Source organism: Sapajus apella, unplaced genomic scaffold (genome assembly GCF_009761245.1).
Source record: "Sapajus apella isolate SASKATOON/1434 unplaced genomic scaffold, GSC_monkey_1.0 scaffold6, whole genome shotgun sequence".
Lineage (NCBI taxonomy): Eukaryota > Metazoa > Chordata > Mammalia > Primates > Cebidae > Sapajus > Sapajus apella.
This window is the reverse complement of record NW_022436946.1, coordinates 20,334,181-20,354,464: the sequence shown is the minus strand read 5'-3', so window position 1 is coordinate 20,354,464 and position 20,284 is coordinate 20,334,181. Positions and strand designations below refer to the sequence as shown.

Genomic DNA, 20,284 nt, shown 5'->3' with positions numbered 1-20,284 from the left:
TGTTACCCAGGCTGGAGTGCAATGGCGCGATCTCGGCTCACCGCAACCTCCGCCTCCTGGGTTCAGGCAATTCTCCTGCCTCAGCTTCCTGAGTAGCTGGGATTACAGGCACGCACCACCATGCCCAGCTAATTTTTTGTATTTTTAGTAGAGACGGGGTTTCACCGTGTTGACCAGGATGGTCTCGATCTCTTGACCTCGTGATCCGCCCGCCTCGGCCTCCCAAAGTGCTGGGATTACAGGCTTGAGCCACCGCGCCCGGCCAAAAAATAATTTCTATGTTCTGACCCCATTGGGGTATTTTCAGTGCTAGAAATGTCATCAAAAATGGTGAAGCTTTCTGCTTCTCTTCTTGAAGGTAGAGGGGAAAAAACGGTGAGCCAAGTTTTTCTGGAATCCTAGTACCCTGCTTACAAATGGAGCATCTTAAATGTTTGCCAGCACACCTGGTTTTCTAGTGAAGAGATTAGATTCACATATCATCATGGATCATTGCTCTCCACAAGTGTGCAAATTAATAGCAAAAACAGCTATTTTAGGGCCATGTAAGTTATCTATATCATCAGAACTTGGGCCTTAATTACTAACGTCTTAAAATGGAGTATTAAGAAACAATAGAAAAATATTAGTATTCTCTTTTATGACAAAGCTTCGTTAATTTTCTAGAGTGTATCTAGATATATATGACTGTATTTTACAGAAAAGGTTTAGTTTTTAAGAGAAAAGAAAAACCCACCCTCAAGATAATTTCAAAGGGAAATTTAATGGACATGGGAGGTAGTGTATTTAATAGTAATTATTTCTGATCAATTGAATGATTAAATCTTTTCATTTTTAAAGACTCAGAACAAGCAGAGTTGTTTTGCACAAGCAGCCATTGTGTCAGCGGAGATTGGAAACAAATACTAGACAAAAAATTTTTAATGCCATAATTGAATGCTGGCACAGAAATGGGCAATGACTTCTTAAGCAAAAATCTGTAAGCAAAAATCTTCAGAAGGTGAAGATAACTTTTTTTAAATTGGCTTTTACTCAGACAAATGGGAGAGTAACAATTCCTGGCTTCCTGACACGACTTCAACTCAGGGCCTTGGGAAGATTCTAGATAAGTCAGCCTTGACATAGGCCTATTTGTATCTAGCAGAGCAAGTTACATGAATTCTTCTCTGTTTTTTGACACAGGGTCTCACTCTTGTCACCAAGCTGGAGTGCAGTGGCACAATCATAGCTGACTGTAATCTTGAACTCCTGGACTCAAGTGATCCTCCCAACTCAGCCTCCTGAATAGCTAGGACTGCAGACATGTGCCACCATGCCCATCTAATTTTTATTTTTTTTTAAGACAGGGCTTCACTACTTTTCTCAGGCTGGTCTTGAACTCCTGGGCTCCAGTGATCCTCCTGCCTCAGCCTCACTGAGTAGCTAGGATTTCAGGCAGAAGCCACCATGCCCAGCAGGTTATGTGAATTCTAGTCTCCTCTACAACTATAGACTTCTGGGAACCAAGGTTTTCAGGAATTATTGTTAGCAAAATGAAAGCAAAATATTTTTAAAAATATAGCCAAGTGTAGTGGCTCACTCTTGGAAATCCCAGCACTTTGGGAGGCCAAGGCAGAAGGAATTGTTTGAGCTCAGGAGTTTGAGAGCAGCCTGGACAAGATAGTGAGACCTTGTCTCTACAAAAAAACAAACAAACTATGTGTGTGTGTGTGTGGGGGGGTGTATGTGTGTGTGTGAGAGTGTGTGTGTGTGTGTGTGTGTTTATATATACATACATACATATATATATATATATTTTTTTTTTTTTTTTCACCAGACAAGGTGGCGTGCACCTGTAGTCCCACCTATTCAGGAGACTGAAGAGAAAAGACCCCTTGAGTCCAGGAGGTCAAGGCTGCAGTGAGCCATGATTAAGCCACTGTATTCCAGCCTGGGTGACAGAGCAAGACCCTGTCTCAAAAACTAACTAAATATATATACATTCACACACATTATTTTGTGGAAAAATTGAATTTTCTTGAAATTTATTTGGGAAAGAATTTACTTTGTCTCTTATATGACCATTGTGACCACTGGGGTTTTTGTTTTCTGGAAATAATCATTATATTTTTTTCAAATAAGTGAGCTATAGGTAAACAAATTTTGTACTGTATTCCCTCAATTTTAAGAAACAGATTTTAACATATTCAAAATCAGTATATACCTTAAAATCATTCAGATTATTTGATATGGTAGCAAGATTTATTTCCCAAAAGTCAATTAACTTGACTCATCTTACAGTTAACAGAAAGCTAAAATTAAGAAATATTGTACTCTGTCTCTGCCAAATGTTGGTATAATCTACTTACCTACCTTGTTGGGTATAATGTATTTGCTTCACTGGTTATATGCAATGCATATATATATATACAATGCATATAACCCTTCTCTATGCAAAAATAAATTTCTAGTAAAATAAATAAATTGCATCCAAAATTTTGAGTATGATTGATCATATATATATATTTGGAACTGAGATCCATGTTTCAACTGATTCCATGCCTTCAGAAAAGATTAAGAATCGCTGTGTAGATATTGCTGCAAAGGCTTTTCACCCAAATGCCCCATACCTTACTCTAATTGAGAAAGAGCTCTTTATATAATATCCTAGCACCAAAATGGTTTGTACTCCTGAAATACACTCTGAAAATAGCTGGAAAGGCTATTTCCCTCATTCTATTTAATAATTTGGCTAGCTGGTTTGTTACAAAGGCTCAAAGAACACAGCTATAATCACAAGGACCTTGGCCTTCTGAAATTTTAAAACAGAGAGACTTAAAATTATAGGGCTGAGGTTGTCCAGAATTTATCTATATCTAGTCCAAATATCTTTTTTCATAGAAACAGCTGCTAAGGAAACAAAGGTTAGGCAACAGCTGGTCAGGCAAATGGTTACCGAGCCAAGACTGTAAGATTTGAGGAAGCCTCCATATCCTGGCACCAAAATGCCTTCTTACAGTATAAATTGCTCCAGTTCAAAGACTGCCTCAACACACACTCCCTGGTTCTAACAAAATAACTATTGTAAGAACCCATGTCAAAGCTTTAAGACTTAATCATAAATAACGTCTTCAAAATTTCTATTCCACCCCCCACACCCCTACCAAAAACAACGACAAAAACTCAGAAGATTGTCTATAATTCAAACAGTGAAAAAAAAATCAAATTCTACTACAAGAGTAAAAAATATATTATTTTCCATCAACCTGTCTTCCCAGTAACTATGTTTCATCTTCATATTTTTCTTTAACAGTCTATAAGATACATATTTTTCCTTTTCCAATAATAAAATTACATTTTTAATACCAGATATGTTATATTCCTACAAGTAAGGATTCATAACAATAAACATAATAAAATTCCATCTAGCTATCATCCTTCCAGGCACGTCACAATACATTTTATACATACAGAGAATCCTCTAAACACTGTAGATTAGATATATTCATTTAAAAAAGCTTTAATCACAATTGGCATGAGGGCAAAGAAGAGCAGGAAGAGAGTGCCTTGGATGTGACAATGGTAGATTACTGAAGTAGTCTTAAAATTTTTTCCAGAAGGTAAATATAACATTCTAAGTGTTTGAGTTTAAATCATACTCTGTGATGTTCTGGGAAATTTATATCACTATAAATTATCAAGCATTCAAATCAAGGCAGGAGAGCCACATTTGGGGTCACAAAAATGAGACATCTATCAGAATTCTCCTTACTATGTCTGCCAGGCTCAAAAGTAATACTTGTCTTAACCTTGCAAAGATCATCAAAATAAAACCGTGGTGGGCAATTGAATACATCAGTTGGAGAAAACAAAGTGAAATAGGCAGAGCCCTTTGTGATTTCATTTCTTTCAAGAGAGACTACCTTTACAGTACTTTATGCAGTCTATTGGGAACATTCACGTATTAGAGGAATATAAAAAGAAATTCTGTAGAGTTATCATCAAACATTTTCTTAAAAAGACTTGTTCAAAGTTTCAGTCCAGAGTAAAAATTCTACCATCTCAATCTGAACAAGCACCACCAAACGATCCTGTCTGAGACTCCTCAGCTCATCCAAGAGCAGGTACCAGGCGCCAGCAATGGTCTCCTCAGGTGCTTTGAGGGGGACAAGGAGACCTGCCTCTAAAAAAATAATTCCCTATCAATCTGCAGTTCCACCATCAAAGTCACAAGTGGGGTCATAACACAGAGTCACTGATCCACTTCAATCAAATAGCTGTAAGAGGAATAGATGAATCGGATACAAAAATCCAGCCCCCAGGAGTTTATATTCAGTTAGGATGGACAAATGTGTGCCTATTTATGCCATCAAGCATAAAATCATAAATGCAAAAATAAGTATACTCCATTGCTAAGTGGACATTTAGTTGTAAATATTTCCAAAATTTATTAAAGTTTCACAATTAAAGTAGTAGGCATATGTGATTTTCCCATAAGCTTTCGGTGTTAAACGCTTATAACTAGAGAAAATGCTAATAAATACACATCAGGTACTAATACACTATATCTTGAACTAGGGTGGGTAGAGCAGGGCTTTTCATAAGGAGGGGGAACAAAAGAAGCCAAGGTCAAGGTATGTTCACAAAGTGCTGTGAACCACACAGGATGGGGAAGGGGAGGCAGGCTTGGGAGATCCAACGCAGAAATACATAAATTTCTACCAGACGTTTAGGGACATCCAGTGCCTTGCAAGTATTTCATCTATATTCCATAGCAGTGGGGAATAATCCAAGGTGACCCAGCAAGATAGTAACATAATCAGATCTACACAAAGAGAAAATACAGTGATGGCTGAGAATAAATAGCCATGGACGGGAGGAAAAGAGGGGTAGGAGGTTGCTATAGTGAGCGTATCAGTTAGGAGACTGCAAAGATAGGACAGCAGGGGCAGATCCATCTCTGCTTCACTGTCTCCCCCAGCCCATGCTACACACAGCAGGGGCAATGCAAAGACCCACTGCAGCAATAGAATGAATCTTCAGGACCTCGTAGATATGTGGAAGTGGGAATGAAAGGGGGAGTCCAAAACTATCCCGTGGATTTTACCCTAGATGAATGGAAATGTCTGACAAATGGTCAGAAAACAGACCCTTGATAGTCCACAGGAAGGCCTCGGGCATATAGTTTTGAAGTGTGTGGTAGCAGACAGTAGGTGGGGAAACTGTTGAAAACTCTCTTTTCATAATTGAAGTTTTAGATCTCTAGGCAGCCTTCCCCAAGAGAAATAGTTGTCCAAAGGGTTTTTCCTGTGTCTGCCTTATTGATGAGTGCTGCATTTACCCTTTTCTCAGGGTTGCTTAATTTCCATACTGGGAGTCCACGTGAGTCCATTAAACTTCAAAACTTCAGGGAAGTTTTTCATCAAGGATACAGAGTTAAGGGCAGAGCAAAGGAGGGCAGAGAAGAAAGATCAGAAAAGTGAATTTGCTAACATCTATCAAGTTTTAGACATTCTTTGAGCTCTTTAAGATCTTTTTTTCTCTTAATTCTCTATTTGACAACAGAGGGATGATGACACTTTAAGAAGCATCAGTCATTTGGTTGCCCAAGATGGTATAGCCAGCTTTTGCAGAGGCTGGAAGGAGGCTAGGCTCACCTAGAAGCCTAACTGCAACTTCCAGTAATAGGCACCCATATCATCTTCACTTTGGTTTGAGGATATTTTATATTACGGAAATAAGTTTATTTGTTACTTGATCCATTTGCAGCCTAAATGTGATTACTAAACAAAACAAAATGCTAAAGCTAAAAAAAAAAAAAAATCATAACTGAAGATTTTCTGGCTAGACCATGAAAATATAAAAGCAATTTCCACAGGAACTTACCAATGCTTCCACCCTGGATGTTTAAGGCCTGAAGGTATAATACCTACTGTCTATTGCTCTATCACAGTATAATACTGATAACTTATTTTGCTTTCAGGTTGACACCACGCTCTGAGGTTTTAGTATTGATCTTTAATTTTCAATCCATTCTCATAGTTTTGCTCTATCCAAGCAAAAGAATAGTATGAATTGATTTATGGATCACAGTTTTTTTGAACATTTGGTTTATATTACCTCAAACCAATTTTCTGTGAACAATGAAAGGAGGAAAACATCTGCTCCAAAAAATGCTAGGCCAGGTGAATAATATCCTTCCCCTCACTTCCTTTTCCTCTTCTTTAAATAGAGGCCCATCCTTGTTTACAGGATGAGGGCAAGAGGTAAAATCCTTTCCAAAAAGGATGTAGTGTATGACATTGTTAGTAAGTTATTGTGTAAAACTGCTACATTGGCAGCCCAAGGAGATTTATTCAACACAAGAGTAGCTAAGCTCTCACCTATGTCAATAGATACCTTTGAGAGGTCTAATGGAACACTAGGGAATATTGGAAAAATCAAAGGCTCTGGGGAGGTCTCTCTCTTAACTCATTCATGCCACTAAACTTCTGTTTCTGCACCCATATAATGGAAATGCCTCATTCCTGCCTACCAAAGCTGTACTGAGGTATAAATATGCTTGTGGAAGGGATAGAGAAGAACAGGCTTTCACTGAATTTTGTCCATTGAACGTCTGCCTACTGCCAAAGCCCTAAAATGGAATGCTTTATTCCCATCATATAGACAAGAACACTGCAACTCAAAGATTAACAGCAGGACAAGCTCTTTGCTCAAATTGCTTAGATTAAAAAAAAAAAAAAAGCAGATCTAGGATTCAGAATAAAATATCTTTGATTCAAAAATTCATGCTTTTCCCATTATCCTATCCTGTATACAAAGCAGAATATGCATTGTTAAGGTGAGCTTAGTTTTATTATTAGTTATTACCAAATCTAAGAAATCGGTCACTTGTTAGACCCACCCTTCATGATTTTGCCAACAGCTTGCAAAGAAAAAAAACCCCACTACCAATAATATTATGAACCAATTGTAAGTTGCACTCCAATTTCAGAGAAGTTTACATGTGAATGAAATAAATATACGTCTTAGAATCAACTGGAGACAGGTATAGAATGCCCAAGTAGAGCCAATTTTTAAATGTCATCAAAAAGTTACAAACTTCATTCTTTTAAGGCTTACCAGGTTTTTCAAATCTTTAACAAATGATAGAGTCATTTATTCAGTCAATAACATATACCTACTCTGTGTTTAGCATTGTATTGACCTTCAGGGACAGCAAGTATACCAAAAAATAGCTCTAGATATGATGATACAAGACTGCAAAGATAAGAGGATCCACAAAGCATGGAGTAGTTAATTCTCCCAGGGACAGAATAAGCTGTCCATTTTTTTTTCTTGGCAAATACAAAGGTCAAGTTAGTTGCAGGTAGTCACTAGCTCCTCTTCATCTTTATTACACACAAGTAACTGACATCAAATGCAAAGCATCCATTTTATTATGAAAGCTCCTACCCTGGATTCATCTGTTTATCCTTTGTCACCTTTAAGAAGGTTTGCTGCCTTTCTGACTGGCACAGAAGTCTTTATAATGGGACATGGATTATTGGAACCTGCCTAGGCCTGGATTCCTCCAGACTTTGCATGTCACCACCTGTACCCATCACGTTCCTTGGCTTGGTTTTTGGACTCCTGGACAGATTCTGGGATTGTTCCTTGGCTGACCTGCACCTTAGCCTTTTTCACTGACACAGTCCTGTTAAGATGTGTTTTCTGTGTCCTCTAGGAGTACATGTGAAGCCCTGAGCAGGCCCTAGAGACCACCTGCTATGCCCTGGATCACTTGGCAATGACTCAGTTTACTTCCTTTAAGATTTCTGTTTTGCACCAATCAATGAATTTATTGCAGCCTGATAGACATGTGTTAGAAACACAGTCATTCATTTCTGAATATCAAAGCCACTTACTTGTCTCGTTAATTGATGCAGCAAACTTCAAGTTAATTAATAAAAGAAGAAAACCTCTAACTATGTTTTGATAGTTATGGATTGTCTCTTAACTCTCTATTTCCTGGATGAATGTGACGGTTACCAAATTGGCTCTAAAATATCACCCATGGCGTAAATACTGCCAATTCATTTGTTTATTGTTCTGTGAGAATGTGTTCCTTGCCTATGCAGTTTATTCATTCAGCAAATACTTGTGGCATGTACCACTAGTGAAAAGCACTGTGATACTGATAGTGATGGCAATACATTGATGAATAAGATGGAATAATGAACTTGCTAAAAGCTAGTGGGCTCAAATTTTTAAATCCTTGAGTTGAAAACAATATGCATTTATTAAAATGTCAATTATATGCTATTCTGTACTATTTTTTGTTTCTGTCTTCTAAAATAGTTTCTACCCTATTGCCTCCATTTGACAAATGAGGAAACTGAAAGATTAGTCAGAAAGATTAAGCAATTTGTCAGAGATAATGCCAACAGTGCTTAGATTTGAACCCAGGTCTCTTGACTCTACTTCAATCATCTGACCTTTTTACTAAAACATGCTGTTCATGACATCTATTCAAAAAGCGGTGTCAGCAGGACATGATGGCTCACATGCCTGTAATCCCAGCACTTTGGGCAGTCAAGGCAGGTGGATCACTTGAGGTCAGGAGTTCGAAACCAGCCTGTCCAACATGGCAAAACCCTGTCTCTACTAAAAATATAAAATTAGCTGGGCTCTATATTTTATTCATGTAAGTGCTCCATAGATTCTCCATAGATTCATTGAAACTCGTTATAATGAAATCCAGGTCCATAAGAAAGGATTGTTCCAAAGGTGACCCACTCTTAAATCAAAATAATGTTTGGTCCCAGTAACTAAATCCCCATGGACTGGAGTCTGCTGAGTAGCAAAGCACTTGCCTTCTTGCTTACTTTCAGAGTACTCTCTGTACTCTGTCCCATCATAAGAGGGGTATGAGGCTGTTCTTTTAGGCATCTTTAGTTAGACATGTACTGCTAGAACAGATACAATAGCCTAACATTTTAAAAAAGTGACAGCCTTCATTTCTCATGGGAAAGAGCTGGTTATTAATTTAGATCTCCCTTAGACACTCTCTAGAAAGGTCCAATTACTGAAGTATGAACAACACTTCAAGGTATGACAGTTTCACCTATAACATGTTCCCATGGAATGTGTCTTGCCCTTTATTCTGCTATCAGGTAGTACTCTAGTTATTTATACTTCTGATAACCCCCTTCCCTCTCTTGTGTACACACATACACACATGTCCCCAGACTCCATAGGACTGTATGTTTCCTGAGGTCAGGGAGTTCCACCCATCTCCCTACTCTCAATATGTCATCTGGCACACAGTCGTTCATTAGCATTTGTTTTTTTGTTTTTTTTTTTGAGATGGAGTTTCACTCATGTTACCCAGGCTGGAGTGCAATGGCGCGATCTTGGCTCACCGCAACCTCCGCCTCCTGGGTTCAGGCAATTCTCCTGCCTCAGCCTCCTGAGTAGCTGGGATTACAGGCATGCACCACCATGCCCAGCTAATTTTTTGTATTTTTAGTAGAGACGGGGTTTCACCATGTTGACCAGGATGGTCTCGATCTCTTGACCTCGTGATCCACCCGCCTCTGCCTCCCAAAGTGCTGGGATTACAGGCTTGAGCCACCGCGCCCGGCTCATTAGCATTTGTTGAGCAAGTATGCCAGAGTGCCAAAAAGCCACTGATCTGGCCAAGGACACAAGTAAATGCCTCGAGGGCTCTGCATTCCCACAAAGGAGGTGGATGGGTCAGTGTCAACCCTGATAACAGCATAATAGAGAAATAAGATAGTTTCAAATCCTTGCTAGAATAGTTCTCTGGTTGATAAAATAAATGCTGTAAGTCTGTGGAAAAAATAAGCTGTTGTACTGAATCAGTCATTATTAATACAACTCTATATTACCTGTGAAGGAAAAGTAACATCAGCTATCCACTCTGAAACAGCAAGAGAAAATAATCATTTCACTCTATGCTTTTACCTCTCCCCTCTTAAAGAAACCAGAACCACTATCACATTAGCAATGACTAATTTGTCAATAGTCACAACCTGTCTTTATCTTATTGAGCTTCAGAATCCATGATAAAATTGCATCAAGAGAAGAACATGAAGTCCTTGATTCTCTACAGCACAGCATTAAACTACTACTTTAATCACTAATCAACAACCATAATTTAGCCTAATTATAAATTACAAGTATCTAATTTTAGAAGACCTTTGCTTTATAAATCCTAGACACTGGAGACATTATTAACTTAGCTCCTTGAAATTATTCCAGGGCCGGAAACATCCCTCGTACCTTCTCGCTGCATGTATCTGGTCTGGAGACAGGCCTGCAATCAGGGTCTTTTCTTAAGGTTTATATAGAGGTCAGAGTAGCCATCTATTTGGTATGAGTTGAGTATCTCTGGGAAGGAGATTATGTTCCACCCACCCAAGTCTCTCTTCTCCTATACCTGAAATATCCCCTTGGGCTTCAGACTTTAATCACTCCCTGGTCCCAGGAAGTGTGGTAAATTCAAGCCCTCATCAATGTAACAAAGATCCGAGTCAAGGAGACCTCTGAAATGGGAAAAGAAACCCCAGAAAGGAAGGGACAAATTCGCCACAGAATATACACACGTGCATGGAGAACATAAGCCTTTTGCTTGTAGCTTTGTACTACCATCAATTATGTGGGTGTTTAACGTTTTCAACTAGAACTGGGACAACCAAAATATTATCTTTGTCGAGTATAACTACTTGCATAAAAAACAGATGTAAAAACCATTGTGATCCCTCAAGATGTGATGGCCCAGTGACATCTCGCTGAGTTTTCTGATTTGTAAAATGAGGGGCTGTGCTGCTCTCGGGGACCTCTGAACACCTTTAAGCTTCCACATGATGGGTCTGTGGTATATCTATGGCACGAATTTCGTTGGCAGTGTGATAGACCACACTTTGTACATTGGCGGGACATATAGGTGTGATGGTGACAGTCGCCAAGAGATTCAAAGAACAGTGTCCCAAAACTCTTGACCTCTGAAGATACTGGACAGTCAGGAGTGACGAGCAGCAAAACAAATGGGGGGAAAATGTTTGCTCCCCTGGCCTCCCACCCCTTGAAAGTCTTTCTGTAGGAAATTGCAACTCCTTAAGAAAGCTACAGGGTAGCAGCTTTAGCAAGTGAAGGTTAGTAACTCTTTTCCCTGGAACGTGCACGGTGGTGGTGATGATTAGTCATTTCTGATAATCACATAACTGAACATCATGAAGTACAACAGCTAATGTGTACAGTCTTCCTGTTAAGAGAAAGAGCCTAGTAGGGACTTGCTTTGGAAAAGGAAGCTAGTATTAGTTTATCTCTACTGTTTAGAGTTGACATTATCTCAAAGGATGTCAGCAGCCTATATCATGCGACAGTGGGCCAGTCATGACACCTCAACCAAATGCAATCAACATAGTACCTGGTCTTCCCACTACCTTGCCCACCGTCCATAAAAAGAGGATAACCCTAGTCCCTGATAGCCATGCCTTCATACCATCCACCTCCAGCCAGGACTAATAATTAATACAGGGGTAGCACGGTGAAAAAAATCAGCAGCTTGAGGAATTTTGGTTTCCAGAACTGATATGGATACTAATTAGTTCTATAACTCCGTGCAAATTAACTTTTCTCTGCCTCCATGTCCTAAAGGGCTATTTAGACCATATGAGCTCTCAGCTCCCTTCTATCTTTAGCGATTCTTTGATAATAATATAAGTGATCTAAATGATATCATTTATTATGATCACTTACTGTGTGCCACACACCATACTAAGTGGTTTTCGTTTATCATCTATTTTAATCCTTACAACAATAGAAGAAAATGATGTTATCCTCACTCTATAGATTAAAAACTAAGACTCCAAAATAGAGTTTACAGAGAGTTCTTCTCTGCTTACACCTTTCATTCAAAGGGTGTTCTTTGTTTAAAAATCACACACAAGTTCAGTGGGACGACAACAAAAAACTCACATAAAACCAGATTGAATATAAAATAGTATTATTCTAGCCATTCTATTTTATCAACTGATGGCTTCACTTTTTACTCTGCTTTTTAAACTGCCAAATCAAGTGAATAGATTCATTATTTTAAACACGGTGTTGCATAAATCTGGATGACTCCTCTGGCAAGCCTCTGAGGAGGAGTATGACAATGATACACAGGTACTGAAATCAAAAGCAGCTTTAGGAAAACCAATCCTCCGTATCTAGGGCCTCGTGTTAAAAATGCCTTCGTCAGAGGTGACTCCACTCAGTGCCAAATGTCTGTCATCCACCTGTCATTTCCATCAAGTATTAATATGAAAAAAGACAATGTTTTTACCTGTTATAATGAGGTGAATTTTTAGCTTTAATTTGATTGCCACCTGCTGGCTAAAAGACAAAATATTCCCTCCGTAGCAAAAACTGCTTGGTAACTGAGAAGGATAAATGCAAACAAATGAAATTCACGTCATGAGCTAAGCCAGCCTTCTCTTCCACCACGTTGTCTTCTAAAAGGAAGGGAACTCACATTTACTGTGTCTATTATATTTCAGGCGCTTCGCTAGGTGCTTCAGATTACTATGTTAGTACATGTAATCAGCTCCAAACCATGTGACACTCCACCATTTTGAATAAGGAAAAAAAAAGCAACTGGCTTCAGATTACACAAACAAAAAGGAGCAACAATCCAAAACCAAGTCTCACCCAGACAACTTGTCTTCATCACTGACATATCCTCATTCCATGACTCCACCCTACCATGGGAGGCCCTCGTAATCTCATGATATCCAGAAAATATTGGTGGGCTGAGGCTTAGAAGCAGAGCTACAATTCATTGCAGTCTCGGAGCCTTCTGATATTTCACAGGGAGGCAGAGACAGGCCAGATAAATACCGCAGAACATTAGCAGGGAGAGCCACCAACAGTTAGTCAAAGTAAGGAAGAACGGGAAGACTGTGAGAGCCATCAATACAAGCAACATAAAAGGATGAGGTAAAAAAAGGACTTAAGTAATTACAAATGTTCAGTGCTTTAGAAAAAGAAAGAAAAAAGAAAAGAAAAGGGAAAGGAAAGCAAAAGAAAGGGAAGGAAGGGAGGGAGGGAGGGAGGGAGGAAGGGAAAGAAAGAAAGAAAGAAAGAAGGAAGGAAGGAAGGAAGGAAGGAAGGAAGGAAGGAAGGAAGGAAAGAAAGAAAGAAAGAAAGAAAGAGAGAAAGAAGGAAAGAGAAAGAAAGAAAGAAAAAGAAAGAAAGAAAGAAAAGAAAGAAAGAAAGAGAGAAAGAAAGAAAGAAAATAAGGGTGTTGGGTATTTGTTTTTTTTTTTTTTTTTTTTTTTTTTTTTTTTGAGATGGGGTCTCACTCCATCGCCCAGGCTGGAGTGCAGTGGCGTGATCTCTGCTCACTGCAACCTCTGCCTCTCAGATGCAAGCAATTCTCTTGCCTCAGCCTCCCAAGTAGCTGGAACTACAGGTTCATGCCATCACTTCCGGGTAATTTTTTGTATTTTTAATGAAGACAGGGTTTCACCATGTTAGCCAGGATGGTCTCAATCTCCTGACCTGTGATCCGCCTGCCTCAGCCTCCCAAAGTGCTGGGATTACAGGCGTGAGCCATCACACCCAGCCTGGGTTATTTTTCTTGGTCCATTTAGTAAAGGCTCACCTGCTCACCCATCTCCTGGGGGCCTGCGATACTGGTGCCATGTAGCACACACATGGCCCAGCGTCTGGCCACCAAGAGCTCACCATTTTGTTGGCCAGGCACAAATATAAAGGAAGGCTTTCGTACTAGGAGTGCTCAGAGTCCTTTTCTCATCTACCATCTCCTTTTGTCTTTGAGAGGCTTTACCACTGAAAAACAATGGTTAGTGTTTGAGTGATAACTTTGTGCCAAACCCTGTTCTAAATACTTTACACATATTAACTTAGCCTTCACACAATGGTAGGAGATAACTGGTATCTTCAATCTCTCTTCTCCAGATGGGAGGGGAAGCAACTTGCCTAAGATCATGCAATCTCTTAAGTGATGGAACCAGTGTTCAAACTCAGGCTCTCTGAGACTCTTTGTTCCACAACTCATACATTTAAAAACTAGTTTATGTGGCCTCTCAGAGGATCATGATTGCCTTGATTTCACAGAGCAAGACGAGGAACAGAAAGGTCAAGTGATTTATCATATGTTGTACAACTAAGAACCCGGTAGGGCCAGAAGTGGAACTAATTCTCCGATTATTTGTCAGTCCAGTTATCTACTGTTACCATCATGTTGCTTCTGAAAATAAGAATAATGACACAACAAGCAGAATACACACCCCCTAAAGAAGTTCAAGGACAGGCTGTTGGAAACAGAACCTGCAGTGGTGATGATGGTGGAGTGGGCTTATTCCAGCAAGGCTGCTGGAGGTTGGGAGTTACTTCCCAACCTCAGCCCAGCAGGCTGAGAACCCGTCTTTTATCTTGGAAGCCAGCTCCACTCCATAGAGAGGCCTGGCACGATGAAACAATTCTGTAAGTGAGAAGTGATTAATTAGACATCTCAGATAGCCCTTGCACTTGGAGGAAGCATGTGAACACCTATTTACATGGTTTATCAAATTAGAATGATCATCAACTTCTGGGGCAAATTCAAATGTCAGCTTTATGTTCTAGAGCCAAATGGAAAGATATGAGAATTACAATCCACTCCAAACACCACTCTGAAAGTAGCACCCACACAAAATATATCTTAGATAAGATTTTACTTGGAAGTTTTCAGAGGAATAATTATCATTTAGCAATCATTTTTCACTTTGTCTAAGACCACTATAATTGGAGAATATAGTTGTTACTAGCATTTACCACCAAGTTTAATGAGACAGATAGGACTTTAACCTATCCAGAATTAAAGACACAAAATCACAAACTAAGGATCACCAGTGAACAGACCTAAAGGAATTTGATGAGTGTTTCTTCCTTGATTACTTGTACTCAATTTCATAGGGCACTAATGCTTGTATGGCACTACGGTTTTTAAATATTTGTTTCTACCATAGAATATGTGTGTTTTCCTTTATGAGGGCTACTGGATGAAGGGGGAAAAATACAAGTAAAGGAAAAAAGTATAATGGAAAACAGGTGATTCCACAGAGAATTTTATGATTTATAATATTCATTGTTCTAAAATACTTTACAATCATTGCCAATAGCTTGAAGATACATATATCACACTCTGCCCCGAGCTAAATAAATGGAATTTGTTTTAAGCTCTAGTGTAACATTTCAAGAAAAAGGTGTTTCTAGAGAGGATGATCAGAATGGTATGAAATTCTCAAAATATATATGAGAAAAAGTGGAAAGAAACAGCAATGCTTGTCTTTGAGAAGGAAAAAAATTAGAAATAATAGCAAACATTTACTGACTGTGTATTATATAACAGACATGGTGCTATGTAATTTACATGTATTATCTCATTTTTATCCTTACAACAATCATATTAGGTAAGTATTATTACAATTTACAGATGAAGACCAGAGGATTAGAAATACTCACTACCCTCTCAAGATCGTAAGCTGACAAATGGGGAAGGTAAAACCTATCCACAGGGCTGCCTTATATAACAGCCTAGCATCTCGTTCAATCTGCTGCATGGCTGCAATGTAGGAAAAATTGCCCAGCCTGTATTGTAGAGATCGTGTTGATAGACGGGTTCTGGTACCACTGCAGCCACCACCTGGGAATATGACTTAAGGTAAATTATCATTCTCAATGCATCGCTCTCCCTTCACCTACAAAGCAGAAGTTTAGGTGATAATTAAAGATTTTTATTACTTATATTCTATAACTCTAAATATTTGAAAATGTATTGAATAGGGGATGAATTCTTTTTGTTGCTCTAGATAGCAGAATCAGAAGCAATGGGCTTACACAGAAATTGAATGTCTATAACATATGGATTTTTCTGACACTTCTCTAGAACAAAATGGAACAGAGAAATATATAGAATAAGAGAGTAAATGAATAAAAATTAAGTCCTAAGCTCTTTGAATGTTAAATACATTTACATTTTAGTGGTATTTTGATATATTTCCTAATAATGGCATAGTAGAACCAAAAATTTACCCCGAATTCAAATTTTCCAAAACAAGATTCTAAAATTATACTCTGTGCACCTTCTAACTGTTATATTTTCCTATCTTTGAGGCAGTGACTTTCAAAAAAATTAAGTTCTGAATATCTTAAATGCTAAAATGATTTTAGCAATTTAAGGCAGTTAAAATGTAATTTGGCAGTGCTAATGAAAAGTGTTTTAAAACATCCATAATCCAGCAAAAAAACATGTTGACATATTTATCAGAACAATCCATTCTCAAATATAAATGTTTGAGATGACATTTAATTATTTTTCTATCAAACAAAGGCAACAGTAAATAAAATGTAAGATATTGAGAGAAAACCCATATTGTCTTGCCATCCTACTTTAAAAATTAACTTATTACTTCTATGGGGATGATCTGCAGTCCTGATTTCTATTCGTGATTTCTCTTGCATTTCTGGCTACCTGCTGGATACCTCTGCTGGGCATCCCTTCAACGTTTCAACTCTAAATGCACATCTTGCCAGCCTGCGGAAATTACAGAAAGGTATCCCTAAAAGAACTTTATGAAATGACAGCAATGAGTAGTTCTCAGTGTCTGATCCAAGGTAACCTGAAGGACAGACCAACTATCAGGGCAGCAGGATCGTGCCAGTAGGACTGGTTTATAATCCCATTAGGTTAACATATCCAAGGAAAGATCATATAGATCAGAAGAGAAGCACAGCCAAGTCAGGAAAAGCAGACACATGCATAGGAAATGGCAGCATCTCTCTAAATGAGAGGCTAAGGGCCTTACCAACTTGAAGTGGACACTGACTAAACCTCATTATCGAGAGAAACAGCCCAAGTCTATTCTATCTGGCATCCCTTGCTTTTGCTTACAAACCATTTTTTTTTTCCTCATGACATGGCTTCACATGTTGTTCTGCCCAAAAGTAGACATAGTACTGTACAAATCAGCCAAACTCAATAATTTCAGGCCAGATGCAGTGGCTCACACCTGTAATCCCAGCACTTTGGGAGGCCGAGGTGGATGAATCACCAGAGGTCAGGAGTTCAACACCAGCCTGGCCAACATGGTGAAACCCCATCTCTACTAAAAATACAAAAATTAGCTGTGCATGGATTAGCTGTGCTCTCAAGTAGCATGGATTACACCTGTAATCTCAGCTACTCGAGAGGCTGAGGCAGGGGAATTGCTCAAGCCTGGGAGGTAGAGGTTGCAGTGAGCCGAGATCATGCCATTGCACTCTAGTCTGGGCAACAAAGCAAGACTCCATCTCAAAAAAAAAAAAAAAAAAAAAAAAAAGGATTTCACCTTTTTGTGTCACTGGTCCCTGATAACATATCAATAACTTACTTGACAGAAGATGAATTGACCATGACCACCTGAATACTCCTGTCCTTGACAAGTCAAATATAATACAAGAAGAAAAATGTATAAAACAGAAATAGAGCCCTGTGGTTATCACAATGCAAACTCAAGTAAACATCTCCCCAATTAAGAAATAAAATACCGCCAGGCCCAGAAAACTTACATGCCCACCCCACTTCCTTTTCTATGACTACCCCTACTATCTGAACTTAACATGGTAACCAATTCTTTGCCTTTTTTTTTTTTTTAATAGAGTTTCCACTTAAGCACACACTCCTAAGACTGAAGCTCAATTTTATCTGTTCTTTAAGTTTTCTGTAAATGTAAAGATATAGTATTCTTTACTGCCTGGCTTTCTTTTTGCATCTGATTATGCTCACAAGATGCATCCATACTGTTCAGATAACTGGAGTTTATTCATTCTCATTGCTTCATAGCGCCCTATGGATAGAACACAATTTAAGTACTCTACTGCAAACAGAAGTTAGGGCTGTTTGCACTTTGTTTTGTTTTGTTTTTTCGAGATGGAGTTTAACTCTTGTTGCCCGGCTGGAGTACAATGGCACGATCTTGGTTTACTGCAACCCCTGCCTCCCAGCTTCAAACGATTCTCTTGTTTCAGCCTCCCAAGTAGCTGGGATTACAGGTACCTGCCACCACGCCCAGCTAATTTTTGTATTTTTAGTAGAGGTGGGGTTTCACCATGTTGGCCAGGCTGGTCTTGAACTCCTGACCTCAGGTGATCCACTGACCTTGGCCTCCCAAAGTGCTGGGATTACAGGCATGAGCTACCATGCCTGGCCCTGCAGTTTTTCTATACAAATAATATGCTGTGAATATTCTTGTGCGTCTCTTGGTTCACTTGTGAACACATTCCAACTGAGAATAAACCCAGGAGAAAAACTGCCATGTCATAAGGTCTGCATATCTGCAACTTTAGCAGATAATACCAAACAGTTCTCCAAAGAGTTTGGACCTATATATTATCTCAGCAGCACAGAAGAGGTCCTGCTGTTCCATACCATTGTCAACACTTGGCATTGTCAGTCTTTGGAATTTCAGCCAATGTGATTGTTAATACTGAGTGTCAATTTGATTGGATATATGTATATATCCTATTATTTCTGTTCCTCTAGAGAACCCAAATACAGATTCAACCTATTGGGTGGAAAAACTTTTAAAATCACAAATAGAGTTAATTTTATCAAACCCTGTATGCATCTATTTAGACAATCAAAATTTTTCACATTAGTTCTGTTAAAGGGGTAAATTACATATTTTTTACTGTTAAACCAATGTTATATTTCTGGAGTAAGCCCAACTTGGTTGTTACACATTATTTTTTCATATGTTGCCAGAGTTGGAATGTATTTTGTTAGCAACTTTTGCATCTAGCTTCATAAATAAGAGAGAAATGTGTGCTGTGATAGGAAGAATAATGTTTTCCCCTCAAAAAAATGTCCAGATCCTAATCCTTAGAACCAGTGAATACATTATATTCTACCACAGAGGGAAGTTAAGGTTGCCAATCAGCTGACCATGAAATCTGCGGTGCCCCGGATTAGCCACGCAGCCCGAGGTAATCAGAATAGTCTTGAAAAGTGGAAGGAGGAAGCAGAGGAGGCCAGAACAATGCAATGTAATGAGGACCAGGCTGCTGTTGGCTTTTTAGATAGACTAAGAGTTTTCACACCTAATGAATGCTAGCAGCTTCCAGAAGCTGGAAAAGGCAAGAATTCTCTCCTAGAGCTTCCAGAAAGTAATGCAGCCCTACTGACACGTTGATTTTAGCCTAGTGAGACTTGCGTGGATTTCTAATCTATAGAATTGTAAGATAATACATTCATATTGTTTTAAGTCATGAAGTTTTTTGTAATTTGTCACAGCTGCAAGAGAAAACTATAACATGTATTTAAGTGACAATTCCACCAAAAAAGTAAGGAATTCTCAATTTCTTGTAATAACCTTCTCAGTGTTTGATATCAAGGTTATTCTGGTTTCCTTAAAAAATGCTGAGCATTCCCTCTTTTTTGACTGAAGGGTTTGAAAACCACTCATTTTTTAGTGTTTTGTAGAATTCATCAATGCAGGCATCTGGGCCAAGGGAGCTCCTAAGTAAAGATTTTAATTACAAACTCAGTTTATTTAATAGCTACAGGGATGATTTCAACGTTCTATTTTTTTCTTATATCAGTTTTGTTAGTTTATATTTACTAGGAATTCATTAATTTCAACTAAATTTTCAAATGTATCAGTATGACATTTTCACAATATCCCCTTATCTTTCTAATATCTAAGAGCTATAGGGACGTCACGTTTCTTCTTTGATATCAGTATTTGTACCTTCTCTCTTTTTTTTTTCTTTTGCCTTCTCTTTTTCTTAATCTTAGTTTCACCAAAAGGTTATTTTTTCTTTTAAAGAATTTGCTTTTAGAATATATGATTGTTATTGTATTTTTTCATGTCATTTATTTCTTTTCCCTATATTTTTAACTGAATTTGCTGGTCTTTGTACTTCTTCCTATTAGATGCTTAGCTCATTGATATTAAGGCTTTCTTCTGTTCTAACATATAGTCACATGTTTCCTTCTACACAGGGCTTAGGCTTAGCTAATTCATCCTACAAATAGTAATCAATATTACATGCTGAAAATATCAAAATATTTTTGAATTCTAGGTTAGATTCAAGGGTTACTGAATGCCAGTTATGTCTTTATTTCCAACCATGTGGGTTTTATCTAAGTCTCCATTTGCTGATTTGTAGTTTATTTGAAATTTGATCACCAAGATATTCTGTAGGATTTCAATCCTTAGAAGTTTGTTCAGACTTTTTTTTTGACCCAGTGTATAGCCTATATTTT

The 20,284-nt window shown here is 38.4% G+C and overlaps 1 protein-coding gene across 1 annotated transcript in view; it reads right to left on the bottom strand.

Moving 5' to 3' along the window:
• ARHGAP18 (Rho GTPase activating protein 18) overlaps positions 1-20,284 on the bottom strand; it is a 193,357-nt gene that overhangs the window by 141,517 nt on the left and 31,556 nt on the right. The gene's annotated exons all lie outside the window — the stretch shown is intronic.